The sequence below is a fragment of the Ranitomeya imitator genome, chromosome 5 (assembly GCF_032444005.1).
Source record: "Ranitomeya imitator isolate aRanImi1 chromosome 5, aRanImi1.pri, whole genome shotgun sequence".
NCBI classification, from domain to species: domain Eukaryota; kingdom Metazoa; phylum Chordata; class Amphibia; order Anura; family Dendrobatidae; genus Ranitomeya; species Ranitomeya imitator.
This window is the reverse complement of record NC_091286.1, coordinates 594,915,963-594,930,047: the sequence shown is the minus strand read 5'-3', so window position 1 is coordinate 594,930,047 and position 14,085 is coordinate 594,915,963.

Genomic DNA, 14,085 nt, shown 5'->3' with positions numbered 1-14,085 from the left:
AGCGCAGGGAGCCCCCGTCCCTGCGCGATCCCCCTCTATGCCGCTGTCACTACTGACAGCGGCATCAGAGGGGTTAAATGCCCGCGATCGGCGATAGCGCCGATCGTGGGCATTGCTGCGGGGTGTCAGCTGTCGTATACAGCTGACACCCGCACCCGATCACCGCGGCGCTCAGCGCGAGACCGCGGTGATCGGTGCGCCGTACTAGTACTGCTGCTGGCACTAATGCAGTGCCGGCAGCGCAGTACTAGTACGGCGCATGTCGCGAAGGGGTTAAAGACTTCACATTTAAGTCTTTTTTATTGATAGATGGTTGTGATGGAATTCCTCCCTGTTTTCCTGAACATCATTCTACTGTTTACCAAAAACAGAATGAGACCTACAAAAAAAGAACAGCACTTACAGTCAAATATGGTGGAGTTTCAAAGATGTTTTGAGGTTCATTTGCTGCCTCTGGCACTGTGTGCCTTGACTGTGTGCAAGGCATCATGAAATCTCAAGGTAACCACAAGATTTTGGGTTGCAATGTAGTGCTCAGTGTCAAAAATCTGGGTTTGCATCCTAGGTCATGAGTTTTCCAGCAGGAAAATGACCCCATACTTCAAGAAACACACAGAAATGGAAGGATACAAAGCGCTGGAGAGTTCTGAGGTCATCAGCAGTGAGTTTGGATCTAAATCCCATTGAACACCTGTGGAGAGATCTTCAAATTGCTTTTGGGAGAAGGCACCCTTCAAATATGAGAGACCTGGAGCAATTTTCCAAACGAAGAATGGTCCATATTTCCAGTTGAGAGGTGTAAGAAGCTTGTGGATGGTTATAGAAAGTGATTGATTACAGTTATTTATTCCAAAGGGTGTGCAACCAAACATTAAGTTGAGGGTGCCAACAATTTTGTCTGACCTATTTTGGAGTTTTGTGAGAAATTATGTCCAATTTACCTTTTTTTCTGTGTTTTTTGTTGTTGTTCACAATACATACAAAGGAAATAAACACGTGTATAACAAAATATGTGTAATTGGAAAATTTTTCTGAAATACTTCATTTTCTGGAATAATTTCAAAGGTTCCAGGACATAGAAATAATATAATAAAATATAATATGTAATACGTAGTCGGGATCTGTCTTACTCACATTTACTGTAGCGATGCGCCAGTGTGAAACATTCTGTATCGTTAATATGTATAAGAACTGTGGAAAGAAGTGTGCAGCTTACCAATGTCTTCATGAATTCCCTGCACTGGCTGCGAGTTTTGCCTTTTAATTACTACAGAGCTGCACTTAAATCCATCTCCTCTTTCTTTGCTTAATGAATTTGTCCTGTTTACCTTTGTGGGAAGTAGATTTGTCTAACAAAGACATGGGCGTGTGGAGAGATTTCTCTACATGAATAGTTAATGAATACCGGGCCTGGCGCTGTTTGTAGCAGCTCTCGGATGGCTTGTTCCTACCTCATATATAGAGACACAATCCATCTGTCAGATGTAAAATGTTGTTCCATGACACGTCCCCTTTACCAAGACGTTCTTGACAAGCACCGGGGCATTGTTACTAGCAATGTTTATGGCCTGTGGGGATGGTACTAAAGCTAAATGCTTCACCGGAGAAAGTGTCAACATGACTGAATGGATTTTGACATGACTGAGGAGACGGTTCATTTATGTTCACGGCTGTGAACGGACCACGTGAATTACAACAGAAAACAGGACACAATACAACGTAATTAACAGATTAATATGCTGCCAACATACTGTATACTTGTAAAAGATCCACACTATGGAACATATGGATGTTCACAGAGTTCTGTGCTGCTCAAAAATTCAACTTTCCTAAACATTCATTCAAATAAGTGACCAAACGCTCCAAGGCCCCAAAGTTAAATCTATAAAGGGCACCCTATCTGTCAAATTGCTAGTGTCCTTTGTGGACAGACAAAGACCCAAATGCAACTGCTACGCTGGCATCCTGTACAGCTCCTGGACATATCTCGTTACATGATCTTGTCTACAGTTGTCCACGGCTATATAATATTGCAATTCATGAGCATATAGCAATTTGGCCATTCAGTAGAATATCAGATTTATTTGTATAAAAGTAAAAAATAAACTGAAAACCATTAAAATCCGAAATATTCATATCCAGCACTGATTATTCAAATAGAAAAATAGATTTAAAAAGGCCACGGAAAAAAACCCATTTGATATAATTTATAGAGAAACGGTCATCTCAGGAGAACTTGCAGCAGAATGTGTGTGTCTGTCTTTAGCTCCTCCTCCTCCATAGATTCTAATGAGCAGCAACTATCATTTCCTATCTCAGTAATGGGAAAGACTTTCTTCACAGAAAACTAATTTTATTGAGAGTGAAAGATTAACCCAGATTGAGAAAGAAGATGATTTGTCGAGATATTTTACAGTTTCTTATATTAGGTGTTGAGTTCCCGCCGCTGCACAGGGGGAATCTCGCACCATGTCCTCTGTGGTCTCCCGTTCTCCTCCAGCCACAGTGGAGCCTGCTCAGCAGAGACGTCAGTCCCAGCATCTTGTTCAAGCTGATACTGTGTGTCTCGTTATAGCTGCCGTCCCAGGCTCAGCCCTTGTAACCAGCATTGATTAGCGGTAAGAAGACGTTCCAGGGACTAAGTCCTGCTTTTCTTCTACTGAGCATGCCCAAGGGACAACCTCTCATTGGCGGTCGGAGGTCACATGCTCAGGTCCTGTAGTGGCTCCGATTGGACCTCTAGGAAGGTCCCAAAAGGCTGCATCTATAAAAGGCTCGCATGGCCGCCCGGCAATGCGCTAGTATAAAATTGAACTCATGTGTGTGTTTTGATGTGTGATTGTAATCATACCCATCCCTAGCGGTGTTGCATGTTCTTGGGTGATTGAGCTATCTAGCCCCAGTCTGTGCCATTCAGCATTAGGTACAAGCATATTGCGTCTTTGACCAGCGACTGCCAGTGTGTTGCCATGTGCAACCAGTGTGCTTTCCAGGCCCTAGTTAGGGTGGTTAAATCTTTATTTAGTTTTTCCCCTGGCACCGCAGTTGCAGCTCCAAACACTAGTGGTCTAGAGGGACTCTAACCCCGTGGGGGTAGAGTCTTGAGACCTAATATTTGTGTTTATCCTGCGGTATTGCGGCCCTGTGACGCAACAGGGTTCGCCTTCTAACTTACCGGGTGAAGCTAACCGTATGAGTTCACATTATAGATCCATATACTGTCTGCCATTAGTGAGCAGCCGGTGTCATCTCTGCATGATGGACCCCAGGCTGCGAACGCACCTTATAACTTCCTTATTATTATTTGGTGTGTTCCGCCAGCCATAACAGCTTATTTTCATTATTTTCTGATTCATGAAAAAAAATAATTTTTCAGCGATATAACCATTTTTACCAAATGTGCATACTTCTGTTATGATGTTAGTGAAATGAGAATTTTTGGGAATTTCACCATAAAGATAGTGCTCAGTTATTGGGTGATTATTAGAGTTGAGCATTCCGATACCGCAAGTATCGGGTATCGGCTGATATTTGCGGTATCGGAATTCCGATACTGAATTCCGATACTTCCCGCGTATCGGATACCGGAATCGGAAGTTCCCAGAATTCAAACTGAACGCAGCAGCCAATGAGGAATGATTGGAAGTGTGGGCACATCCTGTTTAGCATGGTGGGCATGTAAGTACTGGCAAGGTTGTGATTGGCTGCTGAAATGATGTCACTCTGCACTATAAAAAACGCTGCCGCCATTTTGCGCTCACTCTGCTGTGATTTCAGTTAGGGACAGGACGCTGTGTTCTAACTGAGGGCCAGTTGAGATAGCTAATTGCTTTATTTTCCTTTCCAAAGGCTAATTTAGCAAAACGCTGTGTGTTCTTCACTGTTCACCTTGCTCTTGCCTTGCAGCGCTGTTTTAACAGCGTTCTGCAAGGTCTCTCTGTGTGTGTGTGTGTGTGTGCAGCTCACTCTGTAGTCTGTGTGCAGCCATATACCCGGTTGTATTCAGCTCAGGGGGGGTTCACACTGCCTCACACAGTTGTCCTTTTTTGCTCATAGTGCAGCCTGCTGCACATTTTTTCTCAAATTTCCTATAAGTGTTTTTCCACCCGTCTCCAGCTAAATTGTGGAAAACACTACATAGGATAACCTAGAGGGGTTTTTTTGGGCCTTGCAGTGCCGTTTACGGCTGTCTGCACGGTCTCTGTGTGAGCGCAGCTCGCCCTGTAGTCTGTGTGCAGCCATAGCCGGTTGGATTCAGCTCAGGGTGCGTTACTGCCTCATACCTTGAAAAAAAATTTCCTTTTTTTCAAATAGTGCAGCCAGTTTAAAATTTAAAAAAAAAAATTTCCTATTAGTGTTTTTCCACCCGTCTCCAGCTAAATTGTGGAAAAACACTACATAGGATAACCTAGAGGGTGTTTATTGGGCCTTGCAGCGCCGTTTACGGCTGTCTGCACGGTCTCTGTGTGAGCGCAGCTCGCCCTGTAGTCTGTGTGCAGCCATAGCCGGTTGGATTCAGCTCAGGGTGCGTTACTGCCTCATACCTTGAAAAAAAATTTCCTTTTTTTCAAATAGTGCAGCCTGTTTAAAATTTAAAAAAAAAATTCCCTATTAGTGTCTTTCCACTCGTCTCCAGCTAAATAGTGGAAAAACACTACATAGGATAACCTAGAGGAGGTTTTTTGGGCCTTGCAGCGCCGTTTACGGCTGTCTGCACGGTCTCCGTGTGATTTAAACTAGCTCTGTAGCCCGATCTGCAAAAAAAAAAAAAAGTAAAGTTCACCAAACACAACTTAACACTTGTGTAGGCCACATTTCAAAAATAATAAAGTTTAGTCCACACTTTACAACATTAGTGTTTCTTACACCTGTTAGGAGGAGCATTTCAGGAATAAGCACACTAAGGCCTTAGTACTTTTCTGCTTATCTTTATCTGTCAACCAAGATGAAGAGGGCAGGGAGTAAGGCACGTAGGCGTGGGCGCGGAGCAGGGAGAGGAGCAGGGAGAGGACGTGGTGATTCTGTGCCTGCTGCGGGCGCCGGTGACTCGTCGTCACTCAGTTTCAGCAGGGAACAGTCCTTCATGCGCAGCTTTGTCGGAGAGCGCCGTGCACCGCTGCTGCGTGAAGACCAAATTGAAGCCGTTGTCGGGTGGATGGCAGCTAACGCCTCGGCATCGACTTCAGTTAGTGCCACATCCTCTCAGGCACAGACCACTGGAGAGCAGCCATCTGTCTCTTCACCACCTGCCAAATTGGCCAGGCAGTCAGAGAGCCCAGGACAGGAGCCGTCTCTACTTCTGTTCTCTGAATCTCTTGGCTTGGAAACAGGGGGCCAGCCAAGCAGCATTGGAGAAATGGAAGAAGAGGCAGTGTGCAGTGATGCCCAACAGCTTTGTCTCTCTGACTCTGAAGAGGCGGGTGGGCCAGTGCCTCCGGTGACCACAGCGCAGTACGCATCTGATGATGAAACTCAGGTGCCGCTTTCTGGTGCGTACTGTGCTGCCGAGACTACCCAGGAGGAGCAGTTGGTGGCAGAGGGTAGTGGAGATGATGAAGTCCTTGACCCATCGTGGCGTGAGGAACAGGAAGGTGGTGGGAGCAGCTCTGAGGAAGAGATTCCCCTTACGGGCCAAAGAGGGAGAGGGAGGGGGAAGACTGCGGAGCCTGTAGCCTCCACTTTGGCACCCGTTAGGAGCCTGTCTCTTTCCAAAGCCAAAAAGGGCGCTCCCAAGACTTGCAGTGCCTGGTCCTTTTTTGACACAGTTGCAGATGACATTTGTTTTGTCAAATGCAAGCTGTGTCATCAGAAAGTAAAAAGAGGGAAAAATGTCAGCAACCTCAATACCACAAATATGTGGAAACATGTGCGGACCAGGCACGCGGTGGAGTTACAGAAACAGACTGAAGATGTAGGCCAACCAACAGCGGCAGCTACCACCTCTTCAGCTCGTGTTGCCTCTTCCTCCAGCTCACGCACAGCTGGTTTGGCTTCCTCCCAGGATCGCCATGGAAGAACCTCTGGCACTGTTGTCCAGAGACCTTGTGTAATTCCACCCACAGCACCACCTTCCCAGTCATCCTCACACCCCCAGTCTACTCTACAGCCATCGGTAGTACAGGCATGGGAGAAAAGGCGGGCATTCTCGGCCAACCACCCCCGAGCACAGGCTCTGAATGCAGGCATTGCCAAACTGTTGTCCCTGGAAATGCTCTCGTTCAGGCTGGTGGAGACTGACAGCTTCCGTGACTTGATGGCATTGGCAGTCCCACAGTACAAGGTGCCCAGCCGCTTTTACTTCAGCAGGCAAGCTGTCCCTGCCCTGCACAGGCATGTTGAGGGAAACATAAAACATGCGCTACTGAACGCCATCAGTAGCAAGGTCCACCTCACCACCGATGCGTGGACCAGTCAGCATAGACAGGGGCGATACGTTTCCCTCACTGCCCATTGGGTTAATGTTGTTGAGTCAGGTACAGATCGTGCGAGTGGCGCAGGACGTGTCCTGCCCACTCCAAGGATTGCAGGAATCCAGTCTGTACGCATTGACTCCTCCTCTTACACAAGTTCCTCAGAATCAACTCTGCAGGAGCCGTCACAGTCCACCTCCACATGGACCCGTGAACGTTTACCTATGACCGACATGAGCACAGCCGTGGCCAAACGTCAGCAGGCCGTCTTGAAACTTGTTTCATTGGGGAATCGAAGCCACACAGCGCAGGAGCTCTGGAATGCCATCAAGCAGGAGAGCGTTGTGTGGTTACTGCCAGCGAATCTCCAGCCAGGCATGGTAGTGTGTGACAATGGCCGAAATCTGGTGGCAGCTTTGGCCCTTGGCAACCTCACTCACATCCCATGTCTGGCACATGTGCTCAATTTGGTTGTGCAGAGTTTTCTGAGGGACTATCCGGATCTTGATGCCCTGCTGCACAAGGTCCGCCTAGAGTGTGCTCACTTGCGGCGTTCCAGCTTGGCCAGATCCCGCATTGCTGCTCTGCAGCGCCGATTCTGCCTTCTGGAACACCGCATCATATGTGACCTACCTACCCGGTGGAATTCCACGTTACATATGTTGGAGCGGTTGTGTGAGCAGCAACAAGCAGTTATGGAGTACCAGCTGCATCAGGCGCAAAGAAGTCGCAGTCAGCGCCGATCAGACTTCACAACCACAGAGTGGGCCACTATGAAGGACGTCTGCCAGGTTTTGCGTCCTTTTGATTATTCCACGCGGATGGCAAGTGCAGATGATGCACTAGTCAGCATGACTGTCCCCCTTATCTGCCTGCTTCAGCAAACTTTGCAAGGGTTAAGGGATGATGTTGTGGAAGAGGTGGAGGATGAGGAGTCACCTTTTCCATCAGCTTCTGGAGAGTCAGCGCCACGTGGTTCCTCACAAAGGGGTACGCAGGGGCCAATTTGTGAGGAGGATGAGGAGGAGTCAATGGAGGAGGAAGAGCTCCGTCCAGAGGAGGGAGCGACACAATTGTCCAGTGGTCAGTGTGTACAGCGAGGGTGGGGTGATGACGAGCGGGCAGAGATCATGTCTCAAGCAGGGGACAGCGTTTCTGGGCCAGTTGGCACTCTGCAGCACATGGTGGATTTCATGCTGCAGTGCCTGAGAAACGACCGCCGCATCGACCACATTCTCAACATGCCTGATTATTGGGTGTTCACCCTCCTCGATCCTCGCTACCGGAACAACGTCCAAAACCTCATCCCAGCGTTGACCCGGGAGCGTAAATTGCGGGAGTACCACGACACACTGGTGAATTCCATCATCTTCTCCTGTCCAACTGAGAGGAGTGCTGCTAGTGCTTTACAAAGCAGCTCAGTGCGTCGAGGCAGTGGGGGAGGCTCTGCCCAAAGAGGGAGCAGAAGCAGTGCCTCTGCCCAAGGCAAGCCCAGTATGGCACAACTCTGGCACACTTTTGTGTGCCCGCCCCAAATGTCTACACCATCACCGGCGGCTCCAGTCAGCAGGAGGCAACGGTTCCGTCAGATGGCGACAGACTACATGGCTTGCCCTCTTACTGTACTCCCAGACGGCTCTTCCCCGTTCAAGTTTTGGGTCTCTAAGCTGGATACATGGCCAGAGCTAAGCCAGTATGCATTGGAGGTGCTGGCTTGCCCTGCGGCTAGTGTCTTATCGGAACGTGTCTTTAGTGCCGCAGGTGGTGTACTAACAGACCGTCGCATGCGACTGTCCTCCGATAACGTTGACCGGCTTACTTTCCTGAAAATGAACCAGGCCAGGATCTCGCAGGAATTTGCCACTCCTCTGCCTGATTAAGTAATTGGGTGTCATCCAGGTCTCCTGCTGTGTTCATCTTTCTACCACCTGAACTGCTATTCCTAGGCTCCAACACCGCCAGTTGCGGCTCAGAAGTGCAGGCTGCACAGTAAAAACATACGACCCAGTGTTATTGGGTTTCAGTAACGTCAGCTGATCCCCAGCTGTGTAGCCGGCAATGTGTCCTGCGACCGCCACGCTGGCACAACAACCTAAATGTAAGGGAACCTGTCCCCCCCCCCCGTCGTTTGTTACTGAAAGAGCCATCTTGTGCAGCAGTAATGCTGCACAAGGAAAAGGTAGCTCTTTTGGTTTAGCTCCTTGCACACGCAGAACTTAACACTTATAAAATGTGTTCACTGATACCGTTATACCGTCCCGGAGCTGGGACTTTCCTTCGTAATGTGACGCAGCACAGCCATCATTCCTACCCCCTTGGTGCCATGCGCTGCCTCCTCAGCGTTGTTTTAAGCTGTCACGGAGCCTGCGCTGTTCTGTTATCCCTTGGGCATGCCCTATTTGCGCTGCCTGTCTTCTGACATAATTTGGTGTCAGGCTGGCTGCGCCTGTGCGGCCGCGCTGCCCGAGATCCCGCCTCGCAGTGTCTTCTGATTGAGTCACACTGCGGGCCTGGGATCCATGGGCATGCGCAGTGCATATCTTCCCCTCGGGCTCTCGCCCATTTCCCTCCGCCTTCTTTAGACTGTGCGCCGTCAGCTGATCCCTAATAGCATGCCACGGCCGTGACACCGCACAGTCTGAAGAAGAGGGAAGGAGGGGAGTGAGAGTCGAGTATATGCACTGTGCATGCCCATGGATCCAAGGCCTGCAGTGGGATTACGTTAGACGAGACTGCGAGGTGGGATCTGGAGCAGCGTGGACGCACAGGCACTGACAGCCTGACACCAAATTATGTCAGAAGACAGGCAGCGCTAATTGGGCATGGCCAAGGGCTAACAGAACAGCGCAGGCTCCGTGACAGCTTAAAACAACGCTGAGAAGGCAGCGCACGGCACCAAGGGGATAGGAATGACAGCTGTGCTGTGTCCCATTACGAAGGAAATTCGCACCTCCGGGACGGTTGAACGGTATAAGGGGACACATTTTTAGTGTTTACTTCAGTGTTTGCAAGGAGCATAATTAAAAGAGCAACCTTTTCCTTTTGCATTCTTAGTGCTGCACAAGATGGCTCTTTCAGCTACAAACGTCTTGGGGGGGGGTTAAAGGTTCCCTTTCAACTTGCTCCAATCAGGCTTCGGCCTACACTCTGTTCCTCTGCTCCTCCTGCTGACCCTGGGCTCTAACACCGCCAGTTGGTGCCTGGAAGTGCTGTGTGCACAGTTAACAGTCGCTCCTCTGTTATTGGGGTTCAGTAACGTCAGCTGATCCCCAGCTGTGTGTGCGGCAATACCTCCAATCTGCTCCTCCTGCCGTCCCTGGGCTCTAACACCGCCAGTTGGTGCCTGGAAGTGCTGTCTGCACAGTCAACAGTCGCTCCTCTGTTATTGGGGTTCAGTAACGTCAGCTGATCCCCAGCTGTGTATCCGGCAACGTGTCATGCGACCGCCACGCTGGCACAACTAAAATGTAAGGGGACCTGTCCCCCCTCCCTAGGCGTTTGTTACTGAAAGAGCCACCATGTGCAGCACTAATACTGCACAAGGGAAGGGTCGCTCTGGAAATTATGCTCCTTGCAAACGCTGAACTACACAGTCATGTAATGTGTCCCCTCACACCGTCCAACCGTCCCGGAGGTGGGACTTACCTTTGTAATGTGACGCAGCACAGCCGTCATTGCTACCCCCTTGCCACCGTGCGCTGGCTCCTTAGCGTTGTTTGATTCCGTCATGGACCCTGCGCTGTTATGTTATCCCTTGGCCATGCACAGTTTGCGCTGCCCGTCCTCTGACATCATTTGTTGTCGTCCTGGCTGTGCCTGTGCGTACACGCTGCCCGAAATCCCACCTCGCAGTGTCGTCTAATGTGATCCCACAGTGGACCTGGTATCCATGGCCATGCGCAGTGCATATACTAGCCTCTCACTCCCCTTCTTCACGCTTCTTCAGACTAGGCGGCGTCAGCTGATCCCTAATAGCATGCCACGGCCATGACGCCGCACAGTCTGAAGAAGCAGGAAGGAGGTGAGTGAGAGGCGATGATATGCACTGCGCATGCCCATGGATCCCTGGCCCGCAGTGGGACTACATTAGATGACACTGCAAGGTTGGATCTCGGGCAGCTTGGACGCACAGGCACTGCCAGCCTGACACCTACATGATGTCAGAAGACGGGCACCGCTAACTGTGCATGGCCAAGGGATAACATTACAGCGCGGGCTCCGTGACAGAACCAAACAACGTTGAGGAGGTGGCGCACGGCACCAAGGGGGTTGGAATGACGGCTTTGCTGTGTCACATTACAAAGGAAAGTCCCACTTCCGGGACGGTTTGACAGTGTGAGGGGACACTTTATATGAGTGTGTACTTCAGCGTTTGCAAGGAGCATAATTTTCGGAGCCACCATTTTCCATGTGCAGTATTACTGCTGTACAAGATGGCTCTTTCAGCAACAAATGCCTGGGGGGGGGGGGGGGGGTTAAAGGTTCCCTTTCAACTTGCTCCACTGCAGGCTTCGGCCTACACTCTGCTCCTCTTTGATTCCCTGGGTTTCAACACTGTCAGTTGCCACCTGGAAGTGTTGTCTACACAGAAAAAACACTAGGTGATGTGTCAGTGGGGTTCAGCACCGCCAGCTGTTCCCCTGCTGTGTAGTCGGCAACGTGTCCAGCACAAGCCACGCTGGCACAACAGAACAAAAGCTGCCACCAGTGCAGGCTTCGGCCTACACTCTGCTCCTCTCCTCCTCCTGCTGACCCTGGGCTTAAACACCGCTAGTTTTTGCCCGGAAGTGCTAGCTGCACAGAGAAAAACACCAGCCAATGTGTTAGTGGGGTTCAGCACCGCCAGCTGTTCCCCTGCTGTGTAGCCGGCAACGTGACCTGCGAACGCCACGCAGGCACATGAACTGAAATTAAAGGGAACCTGGCCCCACCCCCCCAGGTGTTTCTATGTATAACAGCCATCTAGTACTGCAGTACTGCTGCATTTGTACAAGGTGGCTGATTTTTTATCCTTGCCCACGTACAATTAAACACGTAAAATATGTGTCTCATTACAGACCATTACAATGTCCCTGAGGTGTGACTTTCCTTTTTAATGACACGCACCACCCCCCTTGGTAGCGCTTCCCGTCTTCTGACATCATTGGTTGGCTGCCTGTGCCTGTGCGTCCGCCCTGCCCGACACAACCCCCCTCGTTTCATATATTTTGGCTGCGAGGGTGTGATTGATGGGCATGTGCAGTGCATATGTTCGCCTGTCTTAACTCATCTGCTTCCGCCTTCTTCAGACTGTGCGGCCTCCTGGCCGTGGTAGGCGATAAGGGATCAGCTGAGGCCGCCCAGTCTGAAGCAGGTGTAAGGACATGTGTGAGCGGCAAACATATTTACTGCACAAGGCCACGAATCCCAGCCACGCAGTGTGATTTTTTGAAAACACACTGCGGGCCTGGGATTCATATCCATTGCTAACCGCAACGGCCAACATGAAATGAGGTGAGAAGACAGGCAGCGCTCACAGCGCATGGCCAAGGGATCACAATAGCGCAGACTCCTGTACAGCTAATAACAACGCTCAGGAATCTGCGCCCAGCACCTAGGTGTAAATTTTGACACCTGTGCTGCGTCTCCTTAAAAAGACAAGTCACGCCTCCACTACTGTTAGACAGTATAATGGGCTAAATAGTGTACGTGTTTTATTCAGCGTGTGCAAGGAGCAAACTAAATAGAGCAACCTTTTACTTGTGCAGCATTAATGCTGCACAAGGTGTGGCTCTTGTACCTTGCAACACCTGAGGGGGGGTTAAAGGTTACCTTTGAAATTGGTTCAACTAGGCTTCGGCCTACACTCTGCTCCTCTCCTCCTCCTGCTGACCCTGGGCTCTAACACCGCTAGTTTTTGCCCGGAAATGCGAGCTTCACAGAGAAAAACAACAGCCAATGTGTTAGTGGGGTTCAGCACCGCCAGCTGTTCCCCTGCTGTGTAGCCGGCATCGTGTCCAGCACAAGCCACGCTGGCACAACCGACCAAAAGCTGCCACCAGTGCAGGCTTCGGCCTACATTTTGCTCCTCTCCTTCTCCTGCTGACCCTGGGCTCTAACACCGCCAGTTTTTGCCCGGACATGCGAGCTGCACAGAGAAAAACACCAATGTGTCAGTTGGGTTTAGCAACGCCAGCTGTTCCCCTGCTGTGTAGCTGGCAACGTGTCCTGCAAACGCCACGCAGGCACATGAACTGAAATTGAAGGAAGCCTGCCCCCCACCCCCAGGTGTTTCTATGTATAACAGCCACCTTGTACAGCAGTACTGCTGCATTTGTACAAGGTGGCTGACATTTTCTCCTTGCCCACGTTTAATTAAACACGTACTAAATGTGTCTCATTGAGACCATTCCACTGTCCCTGAGGTGTGACTTTCCGTTCTAATGATACGCAGCACCACCCTTGGTAGCGCTGCCCGTCTTCTGACATCATTGGTTAGCTGGCTGCGCCTGTGCGTCTGCTCTGCTCGAAACAACGCCCCTCGGTGTCTTATTTTTTTGGACAGCGAGGGTGTGATTGATGGGCATGTGCAGTGCATATGTTTGCCTGTGTTCACTCATCTCCTTCCGCCTTCTTCAGACTGGGTGGCCTCATGGCCGCGGCATGCGATAAGGGATCAGATGAGGCCGCCCAGTCTGAAGCAGGTGTAAGGACATGTGTGAGCGGCAAACATATTTACTGCACAAGGCCACGAATCCCAGCCACGCAGTGTGATTTTTTGAAAACACACTGTGGGTCTGGGATTCATGTCCATCGCTAACCGCAACGGCCGACATGAAATGAGGTCAGAAGACAGGAAGCGCTCACAGCGCATGGCCAAGGGATAACAAGAGCGCAGACTCCTGTACAGCAAATAACAATGCTCAGGAAGCTGCGCCCATGCACCAAGGTGTTATTTTCGACACCTGGGCTGCTTTTCTTTAAAAAGACAAGTCACGCCTCCACTACTGTTTTACAGTATAATGGGCTAAATAGTGTACGTGTTTTATTCAGCGTGTGCAAGGAGAAAAATTAAGAGAGCAACCTTTTACTTGTGCAGCATTAATGCTGCACAAGGTGTGGCTCTTGTACCTTGCAACACCTGAGGGGGGGTTAAAGGTTACCTTTGAAATTGATTCAACTAGGCTTCGGCCTACACTCTGCTCCTCTCCTCCTCCTGCTGACCCAGGGCTATAACACCGCCAGTTGTAGCCTGGAAGTGCTAGGTGCACAGAGAAAAACACCCGCCAATGTGTTAGTGGGGTTCAGCACCGCCAGCTGTTCCCCTGCTGTGTAGCTGGCATCGTGTCCAGCACAAGCCACGCTGGCACAACTGACCAAAAGCTGCCACCAGTGCAGGCTTCGGCCTACACTCTGCTCCTCTCCTCCTCCTGCTGACCCTGGGCTCTAACACCGCTAGTTTTTGCCCGGAATTGCTAGCTGCACAGAGTAAAACACCAGCCAATGTGTTAGTGGGGTTCAGCACCGCCAGCTGTTCCCCTGCTGTGTAGCCGGCAACGTGACCTGCAAACGCCACGCAGGCACAAGAACTGAAATTGAAGTGAGCCTGCCCCCCACTCCCAGGTGTTTCTATGTATAACAGCCACCTTGTACAGCAGTACTGCTGCATTTGTACAAGGTGGCTGACTTTTTCTCC